This window comes from Anomaloglossus baeobatrachus, chromosome 6 (genome assembly GCF_048569485.1).
Source record: "Anomaloglossus baeobatrachus isolate aAnoBae1 chromosome 6, aAnoBae1.hap1, whole genome shotgun sequence".
Classification (NCBI taxonomy): domain Eukaryota; kingdom Metazoa; phylum Chordata; class Amphibia; order Anura; family Aromobatidae; genus Anomaloglossus; species Anomaloglossus baeobatrachus.
In genome coordinates this window covers 79,121,107-79,135,187 of record NC_134358.1, presented here as the reverse complement: position 1 = coordinate 79,135,187, position 14,081 = coordinate 79,121,107, and positions in this window count along the sequence as shown.

Below are 14,081 nucleotides of genomic sequence, written 5' to 3'. Positions count from 1 at the left end.
CTTTGCACAACGCAATGAACCCTAATTCTGTTTTCTCACAGTATGGTGCCCGACTCATGGCCCCCAATACAGTGCCTGCAATACACATTGATATGCCACCAAAGTGCATTCCAATTACAGTATTTTGATCCTAAGTACATTGCCCCAATTCCCAAGACCCACAGTGTGCTGCCTTACACAGTCTCACCCCACACAGTATGATGCCCCTCACTATCGTCCCCCACAGTATAATGCCCTCCTAGTCCACCGCAAAAACAGTTTGATGATCCAATAGCCACCCACAGTATGATGCCCCTACAAACCTTCCAGACAGTATGATGTCCTCCAGAGTTTCTGCCACTCAGTATGGATTTTAATACTGTTAATATTATATGTGATTAGAATTATAATTGTGCTTTCATATAAAGGTTCCAAGTTGTCTTTTGTTGTAGAATTACAACTGTGATGGTGGAATATGGGGGGTTGTGTATAATTTTGTGTAGGTTCGCCTTTTAGGCATGGTGCTGTGTCCATTCTGTGTATTCCTTGTGTGTACATTGTCCTGTTTGCAGATTAATAACCCCCTGATGGGCTTTTGTCCCTAAAGGTACCGTCACACTAAGCAACTTACCAGCGATCCCAACAACGATAGGGATCGCTGGTAAGTTGCTAGGAGGTTGCTGGTGAGATGTCACACTGCGACGCTCCAGCGATCCCACCAGCAACCTGACCTGGCAGGGATCGCTGGAGCGTGGCTACACGAGTTGCTGGTGAGCTCACCAGCAACCAGTGACCAGCCCCCAGCGCCGCGTGGAAGATGCTGCGCTTGGTAACTAAGGTAAATATCGGGTAACCAACCCGATATTTACCTTGGTTACCAGCGCACGCAGCTTCACGTGCAGAGAGCAGGGAGCAGCGCACACTGAGTGCTGGCTCCCTGCTCTCCTAGTTACAGCACACATCAGGTTAATTACCCGATGTATGCTGCAGCTAAATGTGCACAGAGCAGGGAGCAGCGCACACTGCTTAGCGCTGGCTCCCTGCTCTCCTACTTACAGCACACATCAGGTTAATTAACCCGATGTGTCCTGCAGCTAGCTACATGTGCACAGAGCAGGAGCCGGCAGCACAGGCAGTGAGAGCGGGGGAGGCTGGTATCAAAGGTAAATATCGGGTAACCAAGGACAGGGCTTCTTGGTTACCCGATGTTTACATTGGTTACCAGCCTCTGCAGAAGCCGGCTCCTGCTGCCTGCACATTTAGTTGTTGCTGTCTCGCTGTCACACACAGCGATCTGTGCTTCACAGCGGGACAGCAACAACTAAAAAATGGCCCAGGACATTCAGCAACAACCAACGACCTCACAGCAGGGGCCAGGTTGTTGCTGGATGTCACACACAGCAACATCGCTAGCAACGTCACAAAAGTTGTTCGTTAGCAGCGATGTTGCTAGCGATGTTGCTTAGTGTGACGGGGCCTTAAGTCTGGGGGAGGGGCCTGGGATCCACCCAAACTCTCTGTTTACCTGGGGAATTATTCCGTCTGTCTGAGAACTACAAGAAAGAAGCAGGAAGAATAATCCTCTGGGGGAGAAGCTGAGGCTCCCCAGAGAGACCTGGACATTTATCATTTACTGGGTTATATCCGTGTTTCTGGACTATTCTGTATGGTGGATTATTTGATGGACCATTTGATTTTGCTTGGAATAAATGTTCTTTGGATTGTCCCTCATCTCTCGCTCTGTTGATTGTGTGATAATGGAGAATGACCCCGTGACAACAACTATCATAATGCCTTATAACTATAAATTGTAATTCCACAACAGATAAAAAAAGAAGAGTGTTCGCTATGCTCTTCTGACCATTGGGTGCACTTAATAATTAGCTATGGCTCACCCCACCTTGTGTTGCACTCTAATAAAGTGAAGTCATGGTAAAGCATTCCTAAAATGTTCATAGAACGTATTTAAAAAGCGTAATCAATGTGGTGCAGCGCACGATAGACACCTTTTCAGCACAATTTTGTTACAGATGTCAACTATCAGTAGAAGTATTAAGCAGAGACATTGTGGGAAGATAAAGGGTTTTATTTGAGACATATAGCAACCATTAACTACTCATTTCTCAACACTGTTTCCTGCTCTATACAACATAAGCCTGAAGTTGTTGTACACTCCAACAAAAATAAGTCACGTTTCTGGTGCATGTAAATTAGGATCTCAACATCAGGTATCACTTTCTTCACACTTGGCACAAAAATCATTTCTGACGGAATCTTCATCTGTTTTAGGTTCTAAGATTGAAAATTTACATAATTACTTGGTTTGAATAGAAGACAATGGTCAAACAAATTTAAATAGATTTTCCAGATTCAGAATATTGATAACCCATAGTTAGTACAGTATAGTCCATCAATATTAGATCAGTTGTGTCTGACTTTGAGGATACGGTGTTGATTATTGCAGCATGGTCTCAATGATTTCCAAAAGATAGCACTGCATTACCCATCACCACTCCTTCTAAGTAGGTGATAAGCAGGTGAACAGCACAATATAAACATATAGACACTAAATAAACTTGTACGAGCATCACAGCCCCACTAAACTGAGGATAACCAAGGTGCTGAAAGTCATCCCACACCGATCTAATTATGATGGACTATTCTATCGACACATCATCTATTTTGAAAATACAGAAAACCCTCTTGACTTGGTTCCAATCAATAACATTATCTACTGGTAAATGTATTATTAAATTACCTTCATGCCATTAAATTATTCACATTTGATACAGGAAATTCTTCAGACTGGCTTTGATATCCGCTTGGCAATGTAAGTTCTGCTGGTTCTTTATCTGTCCTTCAAGAACTCCCGAGAAGCCTCCAGAAATAGTTTGTGCCCCTAAGGGCACAGTTCCCAGTATAAAGCTCGCCATAAAAGAGAAAAGTTAAAAGATTGTTAGACCTTACATAACAGCACATTTCAGTCGTATCGAAAAAAAGAGAATCATACACAAACCCTACATGTATTACTTGTGTTCTCCTACATCACTCACCCCATAAAGAACCCTCTCACATATACCGTACAACTTACATACAACAGTCAGTAATCAAACATGCTGGGAATGAAAACAGTCTTCACCTTTATCTGGCACAGACCCTGTATCAATATGATATATGCTGTTTGGCCTCTAGGGGTCTCAATACTTGTATGTGTGCACCACAGAGAAGAGGCAACTCACTGGTACTGCAGACACGGTGCAAGCAGCAGACAGATGTAATGACAACAGCACTTGTAATAAGGAGCCTGAAGATCTCCACTGAGTGTGATTCATGAGAGACGCAACAAACAGAACATGGTGGCAGCTGGGCACAGAACCTTCGTATGGCACACCTGCAAATCCGCAGGTTTTGTGTGAGACTGGAACCGTACAGAGTATTATAGCAACTGTACGTACAGATTTCCTGTCATTACTACAAAATGGAGACTGGTCTGAAGCCTCCTCAGGAACTGGACATCACATCATGTAATCTATCCGAGACATGGAGACACTGGAAAGAAGAGTTTACTCTGTATGTGGATCTGACAGTGACCCCAGTGATGACAAACGTAAAGTAAAGCTGTTTTATTACTTAATTGGGGAAAAAGGCAGAGAAATAGCCTAGTTCTTACTGCCAGATGGACAGCCTCGTCTTAGCAGAGATTGTGGAGGCATTTGATAAACACTGTGACCCCAAGAAGAATGAGACAGTGGAGAGATAAAAGTTCTTCACAAGACAGCAGAAGGATGGTGAAAATGTGCACACATATGTGACAGAGCTGAGGACATTGGCTGCAACATGTGGCTTTGGAGAAATCAGAGACAGTCTAATCAGAGATAGAGTAGTGTGTGGCATCAAAGACACTCATCTTAGAGAAAGATTATGGAGAGAGGAAGAAATGACTTTGGAGAAATGCAAGCAAATCTGCAGGCCTGCGGAGCTGACAAAACCCAGCTTGAAGATGATGGCAGGCACCAGTGATAAGGTACATGCAGAATCTATGACAAGAAAGTCAAGACCAAGCTTCACTATAAGAACGGTCCACTGCAAATATTGTGGTAAAAGACATGAGTAATGTAATCAATGTAATCAGGCAGCCAGTAGTCAAGGATGCCAAGCAGCTCTATGCAACCTTCTTGTTGGATGAGAAACCCATTGGATTTCAGCTGGATTGTGGCGCAAGCTGCAATGTGATTCCAAGTGCTCTGCTGAACAAACAGGTTTCCATTGAGCCAACAGACAAGGTACTAGTGATGTACAACAAAAGTGTTCTGAAACCTATGGGGACATGTAAGCTCAAAATGTGGAACCCTTGTAACAGGAAAAGATGAATTTACCGTGCTGTGTTGTGGGAACCATTTACCTATACTGGGAGTAAGTTTTGCGGGCGGAGGGGTGGGAACGCCGCTAGCCTGGGAATCGCTGGTACTCGGGTCCGGTCCTTCTGCTCCTCGGTGGCTCAAGCATGGGGCCGGACCCGGGGCTCGAGCAGCGCCTCCTCCCCCATGAGTGAAAATGGGAGGTTTGTGGTGGGTATTTGGGGATGTCGGTCGTGACGCCACCCACGGGTTGTGGTGATGGTGGGCACCACCGCTGCTGGTGACGGGGGATACCGGGAGTGATGGCGGAGAGCAGTTGACCCCTCCGTGGGTAGGGGCTGTTGGTCCCGGGGCCCCAGTTGGGGAGTAGGGAGGAGGTATAGGTGCAGGAGCCGAGGCGGAGAGGCAGCGTGGGCGCGGGTGCAATGTTGCAGTGCAGCGCGGTGCCGAATGGCACTGTTGTACTCACTCAGACATAGAAGGACAGAGTCTCTGGTAAACCAAATGGCTGGATGGACGGGCCCCACAGCCGGCTGCGGTGTTCTCGCTCTCCCCGGACGGGTTGATGGTGGCTGTCATTTTCCTGCACCTGTGTAAGTGTGTTTGACTACTATGGCTTCCCACGGGTAGTCCGCTCTCCGGTGTGTATGTGTCAGGAGAGCCCGTTTGCCCGCATGCGCTGGCCCTTAGATCTCTGGCCCTTGGCGGTGGCACTTATCCGGACGGGCTGGGCTGTTGCCTTCTGACGGGACTTGGGTGGGAATGAACCCGAGGTCCAGACCGCAATCAGATAAATTGACCTTTTCGGCGGCTCCTAGCCTAGTCGGGGTCTGAGTACCCTGCCTTGGTGCTTGGCTTCAATCTGCTCCCCGGTTCGGTACCGGCGGGCCACCGCCCGACCCCAGTCCTACGGTTCCGCTGACCTACACCAAATCCTGCAGACGGCCACCACCATCTGCCGACCTTGCTGAACGTGCCTGGGCTCCAACCCAGACACAAACAGTTTTTCACTCCTCTCACTTTCACTGTCTACTAACATCTAACTGCCTACTTTCCCGCCTCCAGGCCTGTGAACTCCTCGGTGGGTGGGGTCAACCGCCTGGCTCCGCCCCACCTGGTTTGGACATCAACCCTGGAGGGTGGCAACAAGGATTTTGATTGACTGGTGTCACCTACCCAGGGCAGGGGGTGTGTGTGTGATGTTAGTGTACTGTAACCCCTGGGGGTCCAGCACATCACAAAAGCAGTCCAGGCAATGGACTTGATATAAGTACAGTCTCAGAACATTATGTCTGTTGAAGTTTCCCAGGATATACCAAATCCAAAACTAAACGCAGAGCGCAATTTGGACTTTCAAAAAATAAAAATTGAGTATGCTGATTTATTTGAAGGTGATGGGTGTTTTGAAGGGAAATACAGGCTAGAAATTTATAACACCGAGCAGCCTACCAGATTACCTCCAAGAAGAGTGCCTGTAACTTTAGTACAACCACTGAAAGTAGAGCTTTTACAGAGAAGAGGCATGATAGCACCAGTCCAGAAGAGCACAGATTGGATCAGCAGTCTGGTCATAGTGCAGAAACAATCAGGCAAGTTAAGAATATGTATTGGTCTTAAGCCACTCAACAAGGCGCTGAAAAGAAATTATTATCCAATGCCAACATTAGATAATGTTCTTTCTCCCAGATCTATCAAAGGCTAAAATATATTCTGTATGTGATGTCAAAAATGGATTCTGGCATGTGGAACTGACTGAAGAATCAAGTTTATTGACAACATTTTCTTCACCATTTGGACGCTATAAATGGCTGAGAATGCCAATGGGTATAAAACCTGCTCAATAGGTGTTCCAGCAGAAATTGATGCAGGCTTTGGAAGGACTTCCTGGAGTAAAAACAATAGCAGATGATATCCTTATAGTGGGAGAAGGTGAAGATATGGAATCTGCAATCAAACATCATGACCAGAAGATGATACAATCTTTGGACAGATGCAGACCAAAGCAAAGCAAATGACAGAAGTTGCATATATTGGACATCTTCTGGCCTCAAATGGTGTAAAAGTGGATCCTGAAAAGGTGAGAGTAATACAAGATTTGCCTTCCTCAACTGATGTGTGTGGAGTACAACGATTTCTAGGCATGGTAAATTATCTCTCCAAATTTTGCAAGCATCTGTCAGATATGTGTGAGCCACTGAGACAACTAAAGGGTACTTACACGCTGCGATATCGGTACCATTCCCACCCCCCATCGGTTGTGCGACACGGGCAAATCGCTGTCCATGGCGCACAACATCGCTAACACCCGTCACACTGACTTACCTTCACTGCGACGTCGCTCTGGCCGTCGATCCGCCTCCTTTCTAAGGGGGCGGTTCGTGCGGTGTCACAACGACATCACACGGCAGCCATCCAATAGAAGAGGAGGGGCGGAGATGAGCGGCTGGAACATGCCACCCACCTCCTTCCTTCCTCATTGCCGGTGGACGGAGGTAAGGAGATGTTCGTCACTCCTGCGGTGTAACAGTGTGTCCCTCCCCTGCCTTTGCTCATGATGTAATAGTCTGTCTCTCCTTGACTGTCCTGTATGTCCAACTGGTGGGGGATTGTTTGTTCTTCTCAGCATGGGACTTCTCCAATCCACAACTTGGTAAACAGAACAGAGCCAGGAGTCTAAAGTCCATTCATGTATCAAGTGTCCAGGCTGAGTTGGACTCTTCTGCCCACCTAAGGGGCTGATCCCAGGAGATAAGAACAATGAGACCCATGTTAGTTCAGTTAGTTGGATCTCGGCTGGAGAAGGACTAGGATCTATTGCTGAGACTGGATCCTAGAGCCTGTGTATGGACTGTCACTGACTGGAGATCAGTGGCCACATGGGATTGCGTTTTGTTGTTCACCCTGTTGGACTCAAGGAACTCATATAAGGATGTATGCCCACAGACTGAAACAAGTATGCCATCGCTGGCTGGAGGGAGAGGGGGCCTTAACTTGGGAGACCTTCCTCCAGGTCATCCTTGATACTGTACCACACAATAGCCTTATATTAAAGCTCCAGAAGCAAGGACTAGGGGAAACTATATGCAACTGGGTAAGGAATTGGCTAAAAGATAGGAAACAAAGAGTAGTCATAAATGGTACATTCTCTAAATGGGCTATAGTCTGCAGTGGGGTGCCGCAGGGATCTGTGCTAGGACCAATTCTTTTTAATCTCTTGATTAATGACCTTGTGGATAGGATTGATAGTAAAGTGTCAGTCTTTGCTGATGACACCAAACTATGTAGTATATTAAAAACTGACCTTGATAGTACAATATTACAAAAAGATCTGAATAAGATGTCAGAATGGGCAGATACTTGACAAATGAGATGTAATGTTGATAAATGTAAAGTAATGCACCTAGGACAGAGTAATCCTATACCTGCGTATACATTAAATGGAAGTAAACTCGAGACTACAGAACAGGAGAAGGACTTGGGTATTCTTATTACAAATAAGCTGAGCAGCAGCACTCAATGTGACGCAGCAGCTGCTAAAGCAAACAAGATTTTAGGGTGTATAAAAAGAGAGATTAGATCCCGTGATCCCAACGTATTGTTCCCCGTCTATAAATCACTTGTAAGGCCACATCTGGAATATGGGAACCAGTTTTGGGCTCCACATTTTAAAAAGGACATTCAGAAGTTAGAGTCAGTTCAAAGGCGGGCAACTAGACTATTACAAGGAATGGAAGGCCTCCCATATGACGACAGGTTGAAAAAGTTAGATATGTTTAGCTTAGAAAAAAGACGTCTCAGAGGAGATCTCATTTATATGTATAAATACATGTGTGGTCAATATAAAGGACTGGCACATGACTTATTTCTTCCAAAGATAATACTAAGGACCAGGGGGCACTCACTGCGAGTGGAAGAAAAGCGATTCCGACAGCTAAATAGGAAAGGGTTCTTTACAGTTAGAGCAGTCAGACTGTGGAATGCCTTACCACAAGAGGTAGTAATGGCAGATACTATAACAGCTTTTAAAAAAGGGCTGGATTATGTCTTCACTACACACAACATTGTTGGTTATAAATGACTTAGTGACCAAATGTAGAACTGGTGGAGGAAGGTTGAACTAGATGGACCTAGGTCTTTTTTCAACCTAAGTAACTATGTAACTATGTAATCCTGAAAGAGCAGTTCTATGCCAGGTGCCCTGCTGAAATCAGGGAATGTATGCGCGAGAGGAGACCAGATACAGTGGGACAAGCTGCTGCTCTAGCTGATGAGCTTCTCACCATCAAGCCTCAATGGAAAAGGATACTAGTCAGTGAGAAAAAAAACTACCAGCTCCCCAACACCAGTGGTCCCTTGACCTTTGGCCTCCAATGTTCACCGTCCCATTAGACTACCAACACATGGCAAACCCCGTGTGAATGTGCCTCCTACTACTCCTGCCTCCTCTTTGGGAGTACGACGTGGAGAAAGACTCTTAGAACGTAGATGTTATGGATGTGGGCAGCTGGGTCATCTGCAAGCTCACTGTCCAGGTGTTCAGAGGCAAAACAGTTACAGACCCCCTTTGCCTGTCCATTATCTACAGACAACCTCAACAGGAGAAGAGCTGGATTCACTCCCTGATGATTTGACAAAAGACTCTGATATGTTGACTTCCCTACCAGGAGTCTATGAGGTGCGAGCCACAGCCGCCTGTTCTTCTGATCTTCAGCATAAACATCTACAGGAGGTCGTGCTGGATGGCCAAAAAGTTGTTGGCTTTCGTGACACTGGGGCTTTTCTCACCATCACAGATCCCCGAGTAATTCAACCAGAAGCAATGCAAAAGGGACCAGGAATTGCCATTGAATTGGCTGGAGGTACTCAAAGATACATTCCAAGAGCGAGTGTGACCCTGGATTATGGCTTTGGGGCAAAACAATGCATGATTGGTGTGATGAGCGGCCTTCCTGCAGACATTCTTCTGGGGAATGATGTGGGGAATCTTCAATGCCACTTTGTCAGTGCGATAACCAGAAGTCAAGCCAAGAGAGCAGCAGATGTGGACGTGTTCAACCCATGAATGGAAATGAGGCCACCCGAACTGCCGTCACAGCCGGTGAGTGATTTTTCTTGTGGGTCTCATATGAATATCACTTGGGATAAAGTTCAGTTTAGACAAGAGGTAAAGATTGACCCCACCCTTGCTAGCTTTAGAGCTCAGGCTGAAGTAGGGCAGTTAGGAGAAAATGGGGAAAAAAATTATCAGAGAAAATGGACTTCTGTATCGGTTTACCAATGCTTACTTCCTAGATAAACCCTTGACTTATAGCAAACAGCTGATTGTTCCTCAGAAATACAGAGTTTCCCTATTACACCTTGCTCATGACATTCCTACTGCCGGCCATCAAGGGAAAACCCGCACTGAGAGACGATTGACTCAAATTTTCTATTGGCCTGGAATTTCTCAAGCAGTGGCGCATTTCTGCCGAACTTGCTACATATGTCAGCGTAGAGGGCGACCTGGAGATCACCCAAAAGCACCCTTGCAACCACTCCCTATCATAGAAGAACTCTTTCAAAGAGTAGCTGTCGATATCATTGGACCTCTGGCTAAACCAAGTAAATCTGGAAAGCAGTACATTCTCACTGTTGTGGACTACGCCACCCGATATCCAGAAGCCGTGGCCTTGTCAAGTATTTCTGCAGCCAAGGTGGCCGAGGCCCTTGTTACCATTTTCACCCGAGTAAGATTCCCAAGTGAGATCTTAAGTGACGTAAGTGACGCACATCCGGCATCGGAAGGTACACTGCAGTGTGTGACAGCTACGTGCGATTGCGATTGAACAGTAAAACGTTCATCACACCCATGTCGTTCATTCCTCATGAATTGAACGTCAGATTGTTCATCGTACCCGGGGTAGCACACATCGCTGTGTGTGACACCCCGGGAACGATGAACAAATCTTACCTGCGTCCTGCGGCTCCCGGCCGGTAATGCGGCAGGAAGGAGGTGGGCGGGATGTTTACGTCCCGCTCAGCTCCGCCCCTCCGCTTCTATTGGCCGGCTGCCGCTTGACGTCGCTGTGACGCCGAACGTCCCTCCCACTCCAGGAAGTGGACGTTCGCAGCCCACATCGAGGTCGTATGGATGGGTAAGTACGTGTGACGGGGGTTAATCGTTTGTGCGGCACATTCAACAAATCGAACATGCTGCACATACGATGGGGGAGGTTACAATCGCATACGATATCGTACGCAGAATCGTAACATGTAAAGCAGGCTTTAGACCCTGATCATCTAGAGCAAGAAGGTAATTGGTGTTGTTTACTTTTCTGAGAACCCGGAAGGGACCCTCCCATGTTGTCTGGAGTTTATTTTGCCGATGGGGAACAATCACTAAGACTTGATGTCCCTCTACAAATTCTCGATAGCGTGCTTTACGGTCATACCATGTCTTCTGTCTGGTTTGAGACATCCGCACATGATCCTGAGCCAAACTAGCAAGTTGAGCCAGGCTTTCCCGAAGCTTGAGGACATATGGAACAACAGAGGTTCTTGTATCTTAAACTTGCCTCTCCCAATATTCCTTTAGCAGAGTGAAGGGTCCTCTGACCTTTCTTCCATAGAGTAGTTTAAAGGGGGAAAACCCAGTGGACTCCTGGGGAACTTCCCGATAGGCGAACAGGAGATGGGGTAGGTACTTCTCCCAGTCGGAATCCCTGTCAGTGAAGGCCCTTAGCATATTTTTCAGTGTTTGATTAAACCATTCACAAAGTCCATTGGTTTGAGGATGGTATGCTGTAGTTCGAATTGCTTGTACTCCACAGGTGCGCCACAGACACTGCACCAACTCTGACATGAACTGGGAGCCTTGGTCCAATAAGATCTCACTTGGGAATCCTACTCGGATGAAAATAGTAACAAGGGCCTCGGCCAACTCGGCTGCAAAAATACTTGACAAAGCCACGGCTTCTGAATATCGGGTGGCGTAGTCCACAACAGTGAGAATATACTGCTTTCCAGATTTACTTGATTTAGCCAGATGTCCAATGATATCGACAGCTACAGAAAGAAGATTGATCCTCTGGGAGGGAATAGCTGAGGCTGGATCCTAGAGCCGGTGTATGGACAGTTACAGTCTGGAGATCAGTGGCCACGTGGGATTGCGTTTTGTTGTTCACCTGTTGGACTCAAGGAACTCATATAAGGACCATTGCCCTATTTTCCCTGGCATCGGAATACCAGGCGGTGCCCCTGGATCTTTTGTTTTGTTGTGGACTCCTTGCAGACTTTAAGGATCTATATTTATGTTTGGTGCTTTATCTTTGTGGTTCCAATAAAGCCCTTTGGATTGTTCCTTGGCCTGTTGTCCCTCCTTGCTCTGCTGTACACCCCGTCACAAACGCCGTACACATCACTAACAGATGCCATACACAGCACTCACACATGCCGTACTCAGCATTCACACACGCCACACACATCACTCACACATGCCTTACACAGCATTCACACACACTGTACACATCAGTCACACACGCCATACACATCAGTCACACACGCCGAACACAGCACTCACACACACCGTACACGTCACACACACACGCCGTACAAAGCATTCACAAACACACATCGTACACAGCATTTACACATGCCGTACTCAGCACTCACACACGCTGTACACAGCACTCACACACGCCATACATAGCACTCACACACGCCGTACTCAGCATTCACACTCGCCGTACATAGGAATCACACATGCCGTACACAGCACTCACATACACCGTACTCAGCATTCACACATGCCGTACACAACATTCACACACACCGTTCACATCACTCACACACGCCATACACAGCACTCACATACGCCGTACTCAGCATTCACACATGCCGTACACATCACTCACACACACAGTACACATCACTCACACACGCCGTACACATCACTCACACACGCCGTACACATCACTCACACAAGACGTACACATCACTCACACAAGCCGTACACATCACTCACACACGCCGTACACAGCATTCACACACACCGTTCACATCACTCACACACGCCGTACACAGCATTCACACACACTGTACACATCACTCACACACGCCGTACACAGCATTCACACACACCGTACACATCATTCACACGCCGTACACAGCACTCACACACGCCGTACACAGCACTCACACATGCTATACACAGCAATCACACACACCGTACACAGCAATCACACATGCCGTACACAGCATTCAAACAAACACACCGTACACAGCATTCACACAAACACATCGTACACAGCATTCACACACACCGTACACCTCTCACACACGCCTTACACAGCACTCACACACGCCGTACACAGCACTCACACACACCATACACATCTCTCACACGCCGTACACAGCATGCACATACGCCGTACTCAGCATTCTCACATGCCGTACACATCACTCACACACACTGTTCACATCACTCACACACGCCGTACACAGCATTCACACACACAGTACACATCACTCACACACGCCGTACTCAGCATTCACACACGCCGTTCACATCACTCACACACGCCGTACACAGCATTTACACACACCGTACACATCAATCACACACGCCGTACACAGCATTCACACACGCCGTACCTAAGACTCACACATGCCGTAAACAGCACTCACACACGGCATACACAGCACTCACACACGCCGTAAACAGCACTCACACACGCCATACTCAGCATCACACACGCCGTACACAGCACTCACACACCGTTCACATCACTCACACACGCCGTACACAGCATTCACACACACTGTACACATCACTCACACATGCCGTACAAAGCATTTACACACGCCGTATACATCACTCACACACGCCATACTCAGCATTCACACTCGCCGTACATAGCACTCACACATTCCGTACACAGCACTCACACACACCATACACAGCACTCACACACGCCGTACACAGCACTAACACACGCCGTACTCAGCATCACACATGCCGTACACAGCATTCACACACACTGTACACATCACTCACACACCGTACTCAGCATTTACACACGCCGTACACATCACTCACACATGCCGTACACATCACTCATACACACCGTTCACATCACTCACACACGCCGTACACAGCATTCACACACACTGTACACATCACTCACACACGCCGTACACAGCATTTACACACGCCGTACACATCACTCACACACGCCATATACAGCATTCACACACACCATACACAACACTCACACGCTGTACACAGCACTCACACAAAGTTCACATCACTCACGCACACCGTACACAGCACTCACACACGCCGTACACAGCACTCACACACGCCGTACACAGCACTCACATACGCCACACACAGCACGCACACACGCCGTACAAAACACTCACACATGCCATACACAGCAATCAAACACGCTGTACACAGCAATCACACACGCCGTACACATCACTCACACACGCCGTACACATCACTCACACAAGCCGTACACAGCATTCACACACACCGTACACATCACTGACACACGCCGTACACAGCATTCACACACACTGTACACATCACTCACACACGCCGTACACAGCATTCACACACACCGTACACATCATTCACACGCCGTACACAGCACTCACACACGCCGTACACAGCACTCACACATGCTATACACAGCAATCACACACGCCGTACACAGCAATCACTCATGCCGTACACAGCATTCAAACAAACACACCGTA